This window comes from Cebus imitator, unplaced genomic scaffold, assembly GCF_001604975.1.
Source record: "Cebus imitator isolate Cc_AM_T3 unplaced genomic scaffold, Cebus_imitator-1.0 Scaffold284, whole genome shotgun sequence".
NCBI lineage: Eukaryota > Metazoa > Chordata > Mammalia > Primates > Cebidae > Cebus > Cebus imitator.
Window position 1 is genome coordinate 2,523,623 of NW_016107599.1, and position 6,000 is coordinate 2,529,622.

The 6,000-nt window shown below is 40.3% G+C and overlaps 1 protein-coding gene across 24 annotated transcripts in view; it reads right to left on the bottom strand.

The window, feature by feature from the left end:
* PTK2 (protein tyrosine kinase 2) overlaps window positions 1–6,000 on the bottom strand; it is a 349,037-nt gene that overhangs the window by 295,431 nt on the left and 47,606 nt on the right. For 9 of the 24 annotated variants that reach the window (XM_017501707.2, XM_037728961.1, XM_037728958.1 and 6 more), the window contains exon 2: window positions 3,610–3,707. The exons of the other annotated variants lie outside the window; for them this stretch is intronic. The gene's annotated coding sequence lies outside the window, so the exon portion shown is untranslated. The remainder of the gene's footprint in view (window positions 1–3,609; window positions 3,708–6,000) is intronic. 24 annotated transcript variants of the gene reach the window in all.

The window sequence follows — 6,000 nt, forward strand, 5'->3', positions numbered from 1 at the left end:
CCACCCCAAATTTCTGTCTTCCAATGCGTCGTTTCAAAACAAAGAAAGGACCAAGAACCAACTCTGCCAAAGCTAGCTGCTTCAGAACCAGATCCATACTGCAGGAGCTAAAATGGCCCAAGGGACTAATGAATGGGAACTCAGTGAAATAAGGGACCTATGTCTCAGCATTACATCACGAAATTCAATGGATTGGAATCCAGACTTACACATATGGCCTGGCCATCTGTCCAGAATTTTTTGGGGGGCAGGAATTACAGGAACACTGGTTATCAAGTTATTTTCCTGGGTATATATATTTTCAAATGCCTTTAAACAGACAAACCAGGATGGGTAGATTTTGTCCTATAGCTAAAAAGTTTCCATGAGGCTAGGAGTAGTGTCTCACGCCTATAATCCCAGCACTCTGGAAGGCCGAGGTAGGAGAATCACTTGAAGCCAGGAGTTTGAAACCAGCTTGGGAAACAAAGCGAGACTCATCTCTACAAAAAAAATTTTTTAATTAGCTGGGCATGGTAGCATGTGCACATAGTCCTAGTACTTGGGAGGCTAAAATGGGAGAATCATTTGAGCCCAGCAGTTCAGTGAGCTATGATCGCACCACTGCATTCCAGCCTGGGTGACGAAGCAAGACTCTTATCTATAAAGAAACATTAAAAAAAAATTTTTTTTTTAAGTTCCAATGAGCCAGTGGGCTGGCTCTTGGGTCACAATGAGCTGGTTTGTCATCTCACCTCTCTTTAGCCTTTTGTTTCCCAGCACATTACACTAAGAATAAAAGTTTTGTATTTCTGCTACGAAACTGTCTCATGCTATATACCAAGAGGAAATATTTTTACAGCTAATATTGCTGAAAAGTTACATTTGGTATTCTTTCTTTTGCTCAGATCTACTAAGGAAAGACAACTTATTTTGTGACAAGCATTAAATAGTTCTAATTCAGCATTTAGTTAAAGTTGACTGCAGGTTAAGCAGAGATGAAATAACGAAAACTGCTCTCACACACAGACTCACACCCAAATAAATAGAATGCACTGTTATAGCAAGAAAGGTGCAACATAGACAGGGGGAGGGGAATAAGGGGACACATACAGAGGGGCTGTGACCTTCTCACACTGTAACATAATCACATCTGGCACAGCACAAAGCACAGAAACGCCTCCTCTCCTTTAGCCTATAAAGGACAGGAGAACACAGAACCAAGATTTCTAGGCCTTGCAAAGAAATGGCAATTGTGTGACATAATTTCCCTTCCTGATACCTAGAAATAGAAGTACATTTGGGAGAAAAAAAAGAACAAAGAAAGAAGCAAACTGACACTCATATGGAAATAAAAAAAAGAATCCTGGGCCCTTACTCCAAAAACACTTGCCAAAGCCAAATTCAATATAGCTCTAAAGTATCATGAATTCTGACTCCATGAAGTCCAAACTTATCAGATATCTACTATAACAATATAAAGCAAAATGCCCACAAAAGAGATTTATGAATATTCTACCAACACATCTGTCCTCAATTTACCACCAGACCTAGAAGAAAGAGCAATGTTTGGAAACAAGACAAAGTAAGATTACCCTCGATTGTATAATTTCTCAACTGTAAAACATGGCACCAAGATCTCCAAGCTACAAACTGACAAATTACAAGTAATAGTATCTCTCTAGGGCTCTGTTTTCTGCTTATTAAAATGAGAAGAATAGCACCAAATAATCATTGGTAACAATTTTGAGTGTTGAACACCTTACAAGTATCTCACAGCATCTTCATAGTAATCCCATAAGGGAGATTCTATAATAATCCCCTCTGTCAGATTAAAAACAATAGTTTTCAATAGATTAAATAATTTAAGATTAATGAGTTAGAAAATATAATATACAGCTAAATCAATACCTGAATCTAAATCCCATGAGAATAAAGATAGAGCTATACTCACTTATCTGCAGGGGATATACTCCTAGACCCCCAGCCAAATCAGTATCTGAATCCAAAGCCCATGAGAATAAGACACAGCTATACTCACTTATCTGCAGGGGATATATTCCTAGACACCCCCAGTAGATGCCTGAAACTAGGGACTGTACTTACTGCTATATATACTATGTTTTTCCTACACATACATACCTACAAGAAGGTTAATTTATAAATTAGGCACTATAAGAGATTAACAAGAATAACATAATAAAACAGAACAATTTTAACAATATGCCAGCATCACAACTACCCCTCTGTTTGGGGGCCATGATGAAATCAACTCAGCATTACCTGAACACACGCACTAACATTCCTTGACAGCTAACCTGCATAGATGGCTACTAAGTGACCAACAGGTGGATAGCATACACAGTGTGGTGAATATGCTGGACAAAGGGACAATTCACATCACAGGTAAGACAGGACAGGGTGGGACAGATCAGGATGCACAAGATTTCATCAGGCTGCTCAGAATGGTGCACAATTTAAAACATATAAATTGTTTATTTCTGGAATCTTCTATTTAATATTTTCGGACTGCAGCTAACACTGGGTAACTGAAACTACAAAAAGCAAACCACAGACTGGGGGGAGGGGACTACTGAACCAGTCAAGAGCACACACTGTGAAGCCAGACTGAGTCTGAATCCCAGCTTTGCCATTTACTAACTTAGTCATCTTTTTTTTGAGACAGGGTCTTGCTCTGTCACTCAGGCTGGAGTATAGTGGCATGATCCTAGCTGGCTGCAGCCTCAAATTCCTGTGATCCAGGCATGTATCATCACACCTGGCAATTTTTGTTTTTGGCTTTTTGTTTCAGAGACACAAGGTCTTGCTATGTTACCCAGGCTGGTCTCGAAATTTTTTATTATTATTATTATTATTTTTAGCCAAAGTCTTGCTCTGTCACCCAGGTTGGAGTGCAATGGCACAATCTCGGCCTCAGTGTAACCTCCACCTCCCCCTGGGTTCGGGCAATTTTCCTGCCTCAGCCTCCCAAGTTGCTGGGATTACAATAGCTGGGTGTACCACCGTCTGGCTAATTTTTGTGTTTTTAGTGGATATGGGGTTTCACCATGTTGGCCAGGCTGGTCTCGAACTCCAGACCTCAAGTGATCCGCCTGCCTCAGCCCCGCAAACTGCTGCGATCACAGGAATGAGCCACCACGCCCACCCACTTGGTCTCAAACTCCTGAGCACAAGTGATCCTCCTGCTCAGCCTCCCAAAGTGCTGGGATTACAAGCATGAGCCACTGTATCTGGCCCTACCTTAGTAACCTTTAACGTCAATGTATTTTGGTATATGCAAATGTGAAATAGGGAAGAACAGTAAACCTTACTTATAAAGTTATTGTGAGGATTCAATTAGTAATTGTAGTTCAGAATGTTTATAATGTACCAGACACTATTCTAAGTTATTATCAACCATTATTATACTGTCTACCTGTCTCAGAAAAAAATATATAAAGTATCTACACATAGTAGGAACAAAAAACAATCTCTATTTCTTCCCTCACCTACCCTGCAAAATCAGCTACCTTTTGTTTATTTCTATTGTACATCAAAGAGACACTAAGACAGGTGAAAGAAAAAACCAAAAATCTCAAGACACCAGTGTAGCAAGAGAATTATACTCACAGTTCAGAAGGCCACAATAACTCTGAAGAAATCAAATGACAATTTTAAAAAAATAATTCTAGTTTATCTTTCCTCTTTCCATTGCAGTCAAAGAGAACCTGAAAGACAAGAATATATATGTAACCACCATTATTTCACCGTTTTTTTTCAAAGCTATAATTGCACTGTACACCTTACAGTCAGCTTCTTCACTGCTTACCATACATACTGTACTGGACCTAAGAATAACAACTTTGGCAAAGCCTTGTCTTCAAACCCATATTTCAGAAGAAAGAAATATAAATAAGAACTATTAAAACATCAACAAGTATAATTAATCTGACATAAAGTTAGCTAACAAATTCAGAGGAAGACAGCAAACAATATACACATCTATTTCCCTCCCACTAAAATTAAACGAAAGAAATAGATAGGGTTTGGCTGTGTTCCCCACTCAAATCTTGAATTGTAGCTCCCATAATTCCCATGTGTTGTGGGAGGGACCTGGTGGGAGGTAACTGAATCATGGAGGCAGGTCTTTCCTGTGCTGTTCTCATGAGGGTGAATAAGTCTCACAAGATCTGAGGGTTCTATAAAGGGGAGTTCCCCTGCACACACTCTCTCTTGCCTGTTGCCATGTAAGACGTGTCTTGCTTTCGCTTTGCTTTCTGCCATGATTGTGAGGCCTCCCCAGCCATGTGGAACTGTGAAGTCAATTAAACCTCTTTCCTTTATAAATTACCCATTCCTGGGTATGTCTTTATTAGCAGTGGGAGAATAAACTAATACAGACATATTAAAAAGACAAATTTAAAAACCAAACCCACAGGACAGGGAGAAATGAAAGGAAAAGTAACAGAATTTTTGAAGCTGTAAGAAAAGCCTCTAACACTGAAGACAGAAACCAAACAAAGAAAACAGACAAACGTGGAGGAAACAAACTATAAAAGATTGGAGGCATAGCAAATGACTCAGCAGGCCCAATGCAGCCAGAGCAAGCCGGCAGCCAGAAACACTAAGAAGCAATTCCATCTCCACAGCCATGTCAGGAGAGGGTTCAGAACTGGCAGCACTAAATGCAGACAGAACAGAGGGTAAAGAAGGTGGGGGGCATAAAGGATGATGGAGGCTGGGTAAAGACTATCTACGATGCAGCCAAAGCCTCAGCACCATGCCTTCACAGGACTCCCCAACCAGAACAGAAGACTGGGGGCTCATTCTCTGGAAAAATGAGAGTATCCTTAGACAGAAGTCACCCTGCCCAACTACAAAACAGAGGTTGATCTAGTCACTGAACACACATTTCAGCTCCTCCACCACCCCCTATGCACTCTGCTTCCAAACTTCATGTACTCAGGTCTTTACCTTACAGGAATCTGATAAGCCTAAGAAGAAAGATCTAAAGATACCAACACTGGGGATTTCCCAAAAAATGTGCCACCCAGAAAATCCTGATGCAAATGTCAAAGTCAAAAGGCCGAACCCACCTACTAAAGCTTCCAAAGAATTTTTTGATTCACCACAAGGAAATTAATACCAGACATGTACGAAAATCCTGTAACACAAAAGACGGAGACCAATACAGGAGGGAAAAAGGAATAAAAACCCACTTGGAGGAAACAACACAACACATAACTCATTTTTTGGTTTGTTTTTGAGACTAAGTCTCTCTCTGTCGCCCAGCTGGAGTGCAATGGCGCAATCTCGGCTCACTGCAACCTCTGCCTCCTGGGTTCAAGCAATTATTCTGCCTCATCCTCCCGAGTTGCTGGGACTATAGGCATGCACAACCATGTCCAGCTAATTTTAGTACTTTTAGTAAAGACAGGGTTTCACTATGTTGGCCAGGCTGGTCTTCAACTCCTGACCTCAAGTGATCTGCCCGCCTCAGCCTCCCGAAGTGCTGGGATTTCAGGCGTGATTCACCACGCCTGGCCCCTACTCATGTGTTTTAGTGAAGTTGAGGAAAACAGACCTACTGTGTGCCAGTTGTATAAAAGTCTAGCACATGATTATGTACAGTACATAATACTTGATAATAAACAACTCTGTCACTGGTTTATTTAGTACACACTTTTAATCACCATTGTAGAGTGTATACCTTCTACTTATTTAAAAACGACAGCTGTAAAATGGCTTAGGCAGGTCCTTCAGGAGGTATTCCAGAAGGCACTGTTAACCTAGGAGATGACAGCTCCATGTGTGTTATTGCCCCTAAAGACTTCCCAGTGAGACAAGATACAAAAGTAGAAGATACTGACATTGATGATCCTGACCTTGTGTGGATCTAGCCTAATGTGTGTATTTGTGTATTCATCATTTTTAACAAAAGTTTAAAAACAATAAATTAATTTTTTTTTAATATAGAAAAGCCCATAGAATATGGATATAAAGAAAATATTGGCTAGGTGC